General features: G+C 38.4%; 1 protein-coding gene across 1 annotated transcript in view; it reads right to left on the reverse strand.

Annotated features, from left to right (window-relative positions):
* The window catches only part of Scn9a (sodium voltage-gated channel alpha subunit 9), a 152,039-nt gene extending 139,207 nt beyond the window's left edge, over nucleotides 1-12,832 (reverse strand). Inside the window, exon 1 of the mRNA XM_060390322.1 lies at nucleotides 12,366-12,832. The gene's annotated coding sequence lies outside the window, so the exon portion shown is untranslated. The remainder of the gene's footprint in view (nucleotides 1-12,365) is intronic.
* Between the last annotated feature and the right edge of the window lie 443 nt (nucleotides 12,833-13,275).

Raw genomic sequence — 13,275 nt, forward strand, 5'->3', positions numbered from 1 at the left:
CACTAATGGGGGACGCCTTTAGGAACAAAATATGGTTTCCCTTTTATGAATAAGTTAAACTTTAGTTGTCATACAAAGCTATATTTTTAATGAATATAACTTGGTAAGTTTGGATCTGTGCGTAGACTTACACTAGTACCATCAGCACACACAACGTTCCTTCTGTTTTTCTTTTTGTGTTGTTGTGGGTTTTTTTTTGTTGTTGCTGTTTTTCCATTCTTTTTTGTTCTGGTGTGAATATAATCTTTCAATATTATTTTTTTTGTGGTAGTGTCTTACCGTGTTCTCCAGTCTGTTCTCAAATTGAGAACCATGAGCCAGACTCCTGCCTCAGCCCCGGAAACAGCTGGGACGCTATGTGTGCTCCAGCCTATTCTTCGGGAAGGATTTATGGATTTGTTTGCCGCTTGTTTCAGAACTGTACATCAAACTTAAGGGTTCACGAATGTCAGTATAACAATGATGCTACTACGTTCTGTTGTAGAACCTGAAACAATTCTTAAGTGTGTAACTGAATTGTTAACTACACATGTTGCCTTGTGAAGCAGATAGCTAGAGCTCATCCACCTTGCAGAGGAATCTTCAGACCTACAGAAAACAGCTCACAATTTGCTTTGCCCCCAGACTCACTCTACCACTTTCATATTTTCTGTTCCTGCCTAAGTCTAATCATTTCAGGTAAGCCATGTGAACAGAATCATGCTGGGTAAAGCCCTCCGAGATTATTTTAGTTTGCAAGTCTTCCAGGTCCATCCAAACTAGCAGAAGTGGGAGGATTGATTTCTTATTTCTTCTAGGCAAAATGTACTCATTTGGAAGCACAGACCAAATTCCTTTATGAATTCATCTCAATGGCTTTTTGTAATGTCTTACAAAGTGTGAGGTGATATCTCACTGTAGTTTTCATAAATTGTGACAATCTCATGGACAAAGTATAAGTTCACGCACACTTAAGAAATTAAGATATACCACAGAATTCACAGTCAAACCCTGTTGTTTTGTGAGACAAGTTTTCACTATGTGGCCCAGGCTGTCTTGAACTCTATTAATAAGAAATGCTAAAAGAAAAATTTTTAAACACAATTATTAAAACCATAATGTAAAATTAATTCATTTTCTAAAAATATTTTAAAATTTCTGAAAAGTAATCTTGAATCACTAATGTTAAAGAAACACTAATTGACATAGATAATTGACTGTGAGAATAAGTATAGTGATTTTGGCTACATTTGAGTGCAGCAATTTGCAGAATTATAAATATGGATATTCCATTTATTAAAAATGTCTAAATTCTTACTTTTCAAGAAACAAAATTCCCCCAAACAAAACTGTTCTCATATTTCATTTGGGTTGTGACCACTTTGGGGGCTGAATGACTCTTTCAAAGGGGTTGCCTAAGACCATCAGAACAAAAAAAGATATTTACACTGTGGTTCATAACAATAGCAAAATTACGGTTGTAAAGTAGCATAATAATTTTATGGTTGGGAGTCACCAGAACATGGGGGAATATATTTAAAAGTCTCAGCATTGGAAACATTGAGATCTACAAGGTCATCTCATTTCCTCTACTTCTTGATCTCCTAACAACCAGGATATCACATGTGTTTTATTACAGTTCCTTTTGGAATGAACTTTGTCACACATTTCATGTGCATGTCCCTTTTCATGATACAATGTTTTTTATTCAACTCAGGCCTACCTTGAAAGTAACCTCTGGTTCGCTGACTCGACTCTCCCACATTAAACAACATATTACAACAGTGATGAGATCATCCCACACCAGCAACATGAAAAAATGTCAAGTATACAGCAGCTCTTTTCACATTTCAAGAGAAGTTTCAACTTTAGTTTAAGTCAAATGCATTTCTCAAGTGTAATATAAACATTAAGATAAACATTATCCCTAGTTTTCCTTTTTCTTTAGTATTGTAATTATATGGTTTGATCTATTTAATTGCAGATATACATTACTTTAACCCCATTATGTATTAAAAAGCTTTTATGGAATAATAAGTTTAACTATCACGTGTTTCTATCTTTCTGTGTTAAATATATCCGTGTGTGTGTGTGTGTGTTTGTGTGTGTGTGTGTGTGTGTCTGTATACTCTTACATAGGATGGTCTCATTTTTACTGAGCTGAACATCAGGGCTTTGCAGGTGTCCCCTTCAAATGGCCGCAGTCACTCTTTTAGATAATGATAATAAAATGTAGAAAATATTCAGGTTTCCAATGGCTCAGTGACTTCTAAACTTTAGCCATGTGAATATTTTTAAGGTTAAAAAATATGTGTGCAGCTATAAATGTAACTCAGTTGATAAAGAGTTGCCTTCCAGTATGAGGACCTGAGTTTGACTGCTAGAACCCATCTAAAGTGAGCCTGCAGTGGTGGCCGGCGTTTTAAATCTCAGCATTAGAAACATGAGGATCCTGGGGCTTACTGAAAATCCAGTCTATCCTAGTTGTTGAGTTTCAGGCCAGTGAGAGACTCTATCTCAAAACAAACAACCAACAAACAAATAAAAAGAAACCCAAATTTTTAGAAGGTACAGAGCACCTGATAAGCAACACCCAAGGTTTATTCTAGTTTACACATGCACACACACACACACACACACACACACACATATTTATGCATATGGACATATATACACACAAATGTACACCCAGAGGATTTATACATGTATGTATGTATGTAAGTATGTATGTATGCATGGATATATTTATATATAGTGCGCATGTATGTACATATAATGTGACCACACATTCAATACATGCACATTGACAACTATATACAGAACACACACACACACACACAACACACACACAACACAGACCCACAATCCTAGCATATAGGATGGAAGCAGAGTAATTGTGAGTCAGAGGTCAGAGGCCATTCAATGTCAGCAATGTCAGTAGGTAGCTATTTATCACAAAGTGGGTTAAGCAGAATGTCTGACAGATCAGCACATCACGGAACGTTCTGCTGGAATGCAGAATCATGATAGTGTTTGTTCTGAAGCATGACAGAAATGAGGAGAGACATTTATCAGTATCTTGATTTTCACCATTCATCTGTCTTTTTCTACTGAATTTTCTTACTAAATTCATATATATTTACCAATGACCTATACCCAAATACTTAATCAACTGAATGTTAAAAAGTGTTCAAAATAAAATGTTACTAATTTAGAAATGAAAAGTTGTCATCGCCTCTAAAAACAGCTAGGAAAAAGCCTCATCAGTAACCATCATAGTCTACCTAAAAGTAAAAATACAAATATGAACTTTAGATGTGTTATCATTTATAGTTAAAGTATAATCATAATATGTCCTTATTATAATATACTAGCTTGCCAGATGATAATTACTTTTGAATGCCTATTTACTATGTGCGTAAATGTAAAATGGCTGAATATTCTATACTTTAGCCATACACACAAATATATAAGTAACTAGTTTGTATCTCAGTCCTTATGTTAAAAGTAGATATTGATGACTCTCCTGAGAGTGAAACCGAATTTGACACATTCAATTTAACTTAAATTGCATAGGAAGTAACATAGAAATCAATAAAAAAATGTTTCACTATAGTAAACAATATTTTATGGGATTTTAGCATCTTATAAAAATGATTTACAATGATCTGGAATAGAATATGGATATAATAGAGATTTACAGAGGTACTTTGCATAGCCATTCTATTAATAATTATTTTAAAAATTCTGTCAAATGATGAGATGGAATCATAAGAACTTTGATCTCAATTGATCCCTGAAGACGCCATTTCCCTTTTCTCTGCATGAATTACCAGGGGCCAAGGACTTTGCATAGGATTATGCAAAAGGCAAAGATTATGTAGCTAGGTGTGGTAGCATATGCCTGTTCCCAGCCAACAGGAAGTGCAGGTAAGAAAGGAGGGTCTTGAATTCTAGGCCAGTCTGGGTTTCATAGCAAGACTCTGTCATGGAAACATGTATTATGTAGCCAGAAACTAGAAACTTCATCAACTGATATCCCTCAACTGATAATGAAGTTGTAGTACAATTTCAAAATGGAGTATTACTCAGCTGTTAAAAAATAATCATCATGAAATTTGAAAATGGATGGAACTAGGAAAAAATCCTGAGTGAGGTAACCCAGACCCAGAAAGACAAAATAGTATGTACTAACTTAAGTGGATTTTAGCTGTAGAGTAAAGGATAATCACACTACCATCCACTCACCCAGAAAGGCTAACTAACAAGGAGGGCTTGAGGCAGGAGGCTGAGGACAGACATGTGGTTCTCCCTGGGAAGAGGAAATAGAATTGATTTCATAGGTGGACTTGGGGCCTTTGGGGATGTGAATGGGAGAGAGGGGTCAAGGGGATAGAGGGAGAGAGTAGTGGGAGAGACAACTAGAATCAGGAGGGGGCATTTTGGGAGCGAGGTTGAAACAATGCAATGGAAATTCCCAGAAATTTAGGATCATCCTAGCTAAGCGTCTTAGTAATTGGGTAATACAGAGCCTGAACCAACCATCTTCTGCAACAAAGCCAGGGTTTCAGTGGAGGAATTGGGAAACCAACCTAGCTTCAAAACCTTTGATTTACAATCTGTTCTGTCTGAAAGACATGTTGGAGTAAAGGTGACACAGGACTTGTGGGAGTGACTAACCAATGACTGGTCCCTACTTGAGACCCGTGCCGTGAGAGGGAACCCATGCCTGAGCATTGCCTGTAGAACCAGAAGCCCAGAGACCTAGGATAGCACCAAAAGCAGCTTTTTAAAAAATGATACAGCAGAACCATCGTCAGAGAGACTTCATCCAGCAACTGATGCAAGCAGATGCAGAGATCTACGGCCAAACGTTAAGCAGAGTTTTGGAATCCTGACAAGAGGGGGAAGAAGGATCATAGGAGTCAAATGGGTCAAGGACACCACGAGACAACCGACAGAATCAACTGACAGGGACTATCAAGGAGCCCATAAGGGGTCTGACCTAGGTTCTCCACATATATGTTATGCTTGTAGAGCTTTGGGTTCTTGTGGGACTCAAAAGAGTGAGAGGGTGAGGGAAACTGTCTTTGACTCTTCTGCCTGCCTTTGGTTTTGGATCCTTTCCATTCTCTGTTGCCTCATCCAACCTTCATATGGGAAGACGTGCCTAGTCTTGTTGTAACTTGATATGTCACGTTTGGTTGATATCTCTGGGAGGCCTGCCCTTTTCTGAAAGGAAATGGAGGAGGAGTGGATCTGAAGGAGAAGAGAGATGTGAGTGGGGGGCATGTAGAAAGTAAGGAGAGAGGGGAAACTGGGGTAGGGATGTAATAAATGAAGGAAGAATGAAAAATAAAGAAATACACTATGATTGTTTTACCTTTCAACTGCTACTGTTATGTATAATATACTATAAGTAATCATAAATTCACAAACTGATTGTCCTTAAAAAGAAAAAAAAACATGTATTATGTTGAGTGGAAAACAAATTCTTTACTGAGAAATATTTTATTCTATAGAACTGAATCCATTATAATTCTCTACAAAGAATGCTAACTTTATTTTACCAGAGAAAGTAAAAGCATAATTTGTAAATAAAGCATTCTATTTATCCTACTTACAACATATTTATGTTTAATCCATTATTCTTATCTCATGCTCTTGAGAAAGTACTATCCAATTGACTTGAAAGGATAATTATTTAATAGAATTTAAATCAATGCATGAAATATGATAAACATTTCTTTTATCTGATTAACCTGTTGATATTTAATTGAACATGTACATTTACTTCATTTTGACTTTCTAAAATATTGATCCTCAAAGATATTATATTTTATCCTAATTACTTTGGGATTAAAAATGTATACTTCATGAGCAACTAGCAAGATTGTGAGGGACTACAGCCAGTAAAATTATTCCAGTTTTATTAAAAAAAAAAAAAAAGCCCTAGGTACTCACCATGGAGTCTAGCTTGGCATGTGATACACAACAAATTTCATTATACCTCAGTGTAGAGTCTTTCAGATGCCCTCTATGGTAAGCTCCCATCTTGTTCCCTGTTGAGAAAACTCTCTCTCCATCCTCTTCTCTGCATCCCATTTGCCTTTCTGACTGAGGATTGATGATCACACCTAGGGTCCTCCTTCTTGCTTAGCTTCTTTAGGTGTACAGATTTTAGAATGTTTATCCTATATTATATGTCTAATATCCAGTTATAAATGAGGATATACCACATGTGTCTTTCTGCTTCTGGGAAACCTCACTCAGGATGATCTTTTGCAGTTCCCACCATTTGCATGCAAATTTCATGATTTCTTTGATTTTAATTGCTGAGCAATATTCCATTATGTAAATGTACCACAATTTCTGTATCCATTCCTCAGTTGAGGGACAGGGGTATCAAAGTAGATGTTGAGGCTCATAGCCAAACTTTGAGCACAGTTCAGGGAATCTTATGAAAGAAGAGGGAGATAGAAAGACCTGGAGGGGACAGGAGCTCCACAAGAAGAGAAACAGAACCAAGGAATCTGGGCACAAGGGTCTGTTCTGAGACTGATACTCCAACCAAGGACCTTGCATGGAGATGACCTAGAACCCCTGCAGAGATGTAGCCCAGGCATCTCAGTGTCCAAGTGGGTTTCCTAGTAATGGGAACAGGGACTGTCTCTGACATGAACTCAGTGGCTGGCTCTTTGATCACCTTCCTCTGAGGGGGGAGGAGTCTTACCAGGTGGCAGAGGAAGACAATGCAGCCAGTCCTGATGAGACCTGATAGGCTAGGGTCAGATGAAAGTGGAGGAGGTTGGAGAGGGGAATGGAAGGAGATGAGAGAGGGAAGGTGGGACTGGAAGAGAATGAGGGAGGGGGCTGCAGCTGGGATACAAAGTGAATAAACTGTAATTAATATAAAAAAAGTTAAAAAGAAAAAAAAAACCTATGTCTCAAACCCTAGCCTCAATAATCACCATGTGGGGCATCAGGCACAATACAGATTTGGTAGAAATCTATCTAGTCAAGCACACTGAGAAGCTGCCAAAACATCAGAGTGTTTCTACATTTTACATGCCATCGTCACTGTTGGCAATTCTGGTTCCATCTCATCTACTCTCACCCACACTTGGTATGACCAGCCTTAAATTTAGTCATTTTAAATGCTGGTATCTCATTGGGATTATTGTCTAGTTCATGTTGGTTTTCCCTCATGGCGAATAAATTGATCACATTTATTTGAAAAAAAAAAAAAAAAAACCTCAGTGTAAATGTTCTTGTGTGCATATCTTAATGCATTTGTTTTATATTATTAATCTTCCTCCTAACTCAATTATTTTGTTTGAATCATTTTAACTGAAAGTGAAGTATACAGTGCAAATATGTCAAATATTTAAAAGAAGAAAATAGAGCAAAGAGAGAAAAAAAATCAAATAAGGCATTCTTTATTTCAGAGTAGGAGGGCAGCTAGAAAATATACTCATTTCCTCTAAATTATAAAGTTGAAAAAATCATAGGTACATTTGAGTTTTATTGTATTTTTTGGATAAATGAGTCAGAAAGCTTTGTTTAAAAAAATCTAAGTAAAAATTTAAACTTTCTTTAAAATTTAAAGAACTTTATGAACAATCACAGTCCTCTCAAACTTTGACACACAAAATAACTAGCAATAAAATTATAAGTAATTTTTAACAATAATATTTGGTACTTTGATTTCTGTTATATCACTTAAAATCTAAAAGTTCTCTTTTCTTTATTAAATAAGCAATGACAGTGTGCTTAATTTATAATAAATTAATTATCATTTTAAATAAATAGAAAAGAACCATTTCCACATAGGCTGGAAAGAAAGAGCAAACTCAGCTCTATACATTATGGCAATCCACATTTATCTATCAGACTGTTTTCTGGCAGTACTCAAGGTCTTTCCCTTCCTTCCCTCTTTATTATGGTCTGGCATTTATCCTTGCCACCCACAATGGTTTCAACCATCCAATTTCATTACTTTTTTTAGCCTCCAAGGGCTGATGGCTTTTTTTGTTCCTGAAGGCCATTTCCTTCCAGTAATGCAAAGAGGAAATAGTAAGTAAAATCTTCAATGAAGAAATTCCATTTTGTAGAAAAGCAACACAGCAAAATTGATCTCCGAGATTCCATAAAAGCACTGTATACATATTTTAAAGCTTTCTCACAAATCTTCATATATAATATTTTATACCATTATATAAGATCCATTTGCCATGCCAAGGGCTTATCTGACTGTATCTGGTTTTGAAAATGCTCGACATTCCTATGTAAGAATAAGCTAGCTCATTTGCAATACATAAAATGGAAGACCTTCTTCAGGTAGTACACGGATCCACTCTAGCCGTTTGTTATGACAGCGTGTCTCCTTAATTACAAATTTCACAATACACCAGGTGGCAATTCATGAACATATGTATTCCTTTAAGATAAGGCACCGCCAAAATTTTAACTGAGAAAAATAAAACCCAAAGTAAATGGCCACTCACACACACACACACACACACACACACACACACACTAACCAATGCTAGTCAGTCACTCAACCAAAAGCTAAGTGAATTCACAGCAAAGTACTAACACTGAAACTTGTTTGCTTATTTTATTTAAAAAAACATTTAGCTTTAATTTATGTGTAACATTTTGCCTACATGCATGTGTTGCACTAAGTGTTTGCAGTGCCCTTAGAAGCCAGAACAGGGCATCAGAGCCCCTAGAACTGGAGTTACTGAAAGATGTGAGCCTCCATGTAGGTGCTGGAGCTGAACTAGAGTCCTGTACAAGAGCAGCAAGTTGTCTTAACCACTGAGCCATCACTCCAGCCCTTATGTACTTAATAATTTTAAGGAAGTCTTGAAATGTAAAGGAGATAGAGTTGTTTTATATTAAAAAAAGTCAGGGTTTGAATAAAATTTTCTATGTATCACACTATCATTAAGCAGTATCAGTGTTGAAGCCCTGATCTTGACCCCAATATTGGTGATGCAGTTTGATGACCCACCCCTTCTCTTTCAGAGCCTTCTTAAATAAGTACTTTGTATTTGTAAGATAATTTCCTCCAGTACCTGGAGCAAAGAAAAATATCATATGGAATTCCAGGATCATCTCAGCAGACTCTCATGCCCTGAGTTCACACAAGTCTCTGTACGTATTAACACTGGTGTTTTAATATCTTAAACAACGACTTCAGTGATTCTGAAATCCTTAAAGACTTGTCTGATAGGGTCGTCACTGCTGATGAGTTTCCACTCATAGAAAAATCGTATTAGTTTGGTTATTCCAGCTTTTCTTTAATAAATATTTTAATCCATTTATTGTCATGGCCTTTCTAAGCACACATTATAATCTCCTTATCTTTGAACACATCAGTGCCTGCACCATTTGAGGATATTTATATTTGCCCTTTTCAAAGTGATAGCACAGAGTTATAAACATCCTACATGTTTGATTTCTTACAGTTTTGAAATATAAGATGAGGCATTCTAATTATCGATGAACGTTATTGTAAAATAATCTACATATTCACGCACCATGATTTACGTAAATATGTACAATCCCTCTACTATTCATGTGAGCGCTAGTTTGGGTCAATAGGAAAGATGTTTTCATTTTAATGTGCAACTCTGCAAAATATCTGAGGAGAATAACAAATACTACAAGAGGGAATAGAGATAGTTCTGAAATCATGAATAAAAGGGATCAAAAAGAAATGTGCATTGACACTGTGTCAAAAACAATTTGCTGAAGACAGGAATCTTTGAGCTGAGATATGTTTGAGAAGAAACTACTCAGAGAAAAGAACAAAAACAAAAAACCAGACAACAGGCAACAGAAAGAGTATTTGAGATTGAGATATCCTTTGACTATAATATCGCTTCTAATGTTCCAGGTACTAAAACACCCAGATACTAGTGTGGTAAGAACACACACACACACACACACACACACACACACACATAGAGTTGGGGAGGGAGGAAGCAAAGGGGAAAGGGAGAGAGGGAAGAAGGGAAGATAAATCGTAGAGGTTAGAATGAAGAGACAAGTCAGAGAAGTTAGAGAGTAAACAGCATGCCAAAGGCATTTGCTGTTGCTGTTACTTGGTAACAGCATGTTTAATTTTAATTTTTTTTTTTCAGTTATGAAGCAGTGGACATCATGATACTATTTAAATGGGGAATAAATTACAGAGAAGCAGATCATTGGAGTGGAGAGAGAAGTGTTCGGTTGAAGTATGAGTCCAAGTCCATCATGAGGCTGGCATGAGCTAACTTGGTGCTGTGTAGACAGACATTCAGGTGGATGAGACACATTGGAGAAGTATTATGGAATAGAGATTCATTTGGGAGAGAAGACTGGTAGATTTTTCTAGAGTCAGGTAGAAGTAAATGAGATCATGAGGGAGAGCAAACAAATGTGTACAATGAGTGAAATGTGAATCACCTATAAACATTTGGAAAAACATTAGAAATTTCTCTCAGCTATTTAGGCAAAAACCAAGTATTATTAGCACTGGGACATCTAAACCTGTCCGTTTTGCATTAATCGTGGAATCATGACGAATTTTAGAAAAAAATGCCACGTAAGTCCTTTTTACACTTCGTAATCATGTGCAAATATAATACGAGTGGATCGAATATGATTTTATTGTCTACCAAACACCCAAAATGATTTCCCCTTGCTCTGGACAACGTGAGCTGAGCGTGTTCAGTAAAGTGACTAGCCCGCAGTGATTCCTTCCCTGAATTTCTTTGCAGCCAGATCTCCTCAGCAACAAGTAGCGAAAAACACAGAAGCATTGAGACTAGATAGCTCCCATGATGACCTGCGGCTCCCTACGGGCCTAGGGAGGAGGATAAGGAGGCGCTGGATCTTTTTGGCAGACATCCAAACCTGACTCAGCTCTCTCCTTAGCAGCAGCAGGTACACTGAAAGCCCAGCTCTGCACCACAGATCTCCAGGCACACTTTATGCATACCCAAGCCTCAGTGAAAATGGGTCGCTGTGTACCAGCTACACAATGGTTTACTTCTAAAAGGAAATTCTCCTTTGGAAAAAAGAAAACTGTAGTTTTAAAATTTTACCATAAAAAAAAAATTGTCATCAATGGTCAAAACAGTTGGTATAGTTTCCATTACATCAAACACCACTATTGCCTGAGTTAGTCTAACAGTCGTGGTATGGTACTGCCATGCATGAAGATCAGATAGAAGTAGCTTTAAAATTATATTTTTTAAAAAGAAATTCCATTAACTTTAAATTGTAAGAATGAAAAGTCTAGTTTAAATGCTTGAAAATGACCAAAACAGAAAGAAAAAGATGTTTGGTTTTTTTTTTGTTATTTTGTTTTGTTTTGTTTTGTTTTGGAGTGCATAGGGAAAGGAACTAGAAAAGAGAATGTTTCTAGGTAGAAAGGCCCCAACACCAACTCACATTCAGCAACCGAAAATCCCATCATTTGCGTAAAAATATATGCTAATTTGGTCTTTATCTTTTTAAATTAGCTTTGAAAAAAAAAAAATCACCAAACCTCATTCTGGTGAAAATTGTCACTGGATTCAGATAGTTTACGATGGATGTTTTTTGTTTTTGTTTTTGTTTTTAAAAAGACCATGCAAAACTTTTTGCTATGATTAAAAAAGATGGCATTATATTTTGTTGTTGTTTGTTTAATAAATCTTTTGGGATCGCATATATATGAGTGTATATGTGTGTGTGTGTTTTGTGTGTGTGAGTGTGTGTGAGTGTGTGTGTGTGTGTGTGCAAAGGAAAGAAATTCATCCTAAGAGTTCATGATACTCAGTTGTACTACAAACAAAGTTAAAATGAACTAAAACTGAGAAAGGGGATGGTCCCTTATCTGCATCTGAGGGCTTCTCTGGGAAGCGAGGCTTTTCTGATCATTCCCAGGTAAGTCAGCTAAGCTGGGTTTACGTATTCATCTTTGAACACACAAGCTATTATATAGCACACGCGTTTTTATTAGCTAGTCAAGAAGCATGAGCTGACTTTGGTACTGAGACCCATGTAACAATTCTACTGGAGCAGACAGAGATAAAAAGACTATCAAGCATCGCTACCTTTTCTTTGCGTGTTCCTAGAGCCGGTAGGATCAGAAGCCGCAGGGGCGTGGGGGGCAGCTTTGTGGTTGAAATAGTTGGATCTCATTCTGCACGGACCACCCACCCCTTTCAACCCCGCTGTGTCCCTGGTGGCGCGATACTTGGTGGCTATATCCGAATTACTGTGAAAATGGACACAGGTGGGTGTGGCAGTTGAATGGAGTACAGGGAAGACCCTTAAGTCCTCTTTCCGCCACACCCGAGGGAGGAGCAAGAGAGGGGGAAAAAAAAGAAAAGACTTTCACTGACCTGAGACCTGGCCCCACGGATCATGCCCACCCGGTGCGTGCACCTGCGGAGTCTGATCTTCCTCTCTCCCCAGTCTTCTTTCTTGCTTTGCTTCTTTCTTTGAAATCTTGTTGCTCAGAGTGCGGGCAACTACCAGCCACGGATACGCACGCTAGCGCAGCCCAGCCAGAGCACCGGGCAGGATTGGAAATTCAACAGTCGCCACTGGAGCGCCGGCAAGGCCCGCGCGCAGTCTGTTCCTGGGATGCTGGACGAAGCGACCCCGCCCTCGACAGCCAGCAGCGTCGCTGGGCCTCCTTGACACTCCCTGGGCTCTCGGGTCCCCACCCCTCGCCTCCTCCTCCCAACCCTGCGGAGGATGCAGGGCGGAGACCTAGCGGTTGGGCGCGGTGATGCTGGGGACGCCACAGCTCCTGTACTGCGCTCTAGATGAAGGGACAAGAGGGGGTCGCGCAGCCTCCCATCGTCGGCCAGCAAGCTGGGTGGGGTATTGTGCCAGTGTGCACCTATGAGGCCGGCAGCTAAAAGAGCCCTTTCATCACTTCGCCCCTCCTCCCTTTAGTTCCGTCCTTCCCTCCTGTTCAGTGCAATCTACTAATGTTTCCGAGAAGCCACTTTATGTGGCCCTGACGGCCAAGTCAGATAAAAAAAAAAAAAAAAAAAAAAAAATCCTCCAAAAGTATGGCTGAGGGCTGGAGGCTGGGGAGAGGGTGCAAAGAAGCGCTATCCTCCAGGTGTCTCCCCTGGCCCGAAGTTGAGACCCAGAACTGTTCCTTCCATTAGGCTTTGCTATTGGTAGAGCTGGGTCATGGCACTCAAAACTCATTCTCAGGCTGTGCCCTTTTCCTGCTCTTTTAAAGCAAAGGCTGTAGTCTTCTAGATAGGCAAAGAATGCATAGATGTTTTTGAA

The sequence above is a fragment of the Meriones unguiculatus genome, chromosome 8 (assembly GCF_030254825.1).
Source record: "Meriones unguiculatus strain TT.TT164.6M chromosome 8, Bangor_MerUng_6.1, whole genome shotgun sequence".
Classification (NCBI taxonomy): domain Eukaryota; kingdom Metazoa; phylum Chordata; class Mammalia; order Rodentia; family Muridae; genus Meriones; species Meriones unguiculatus.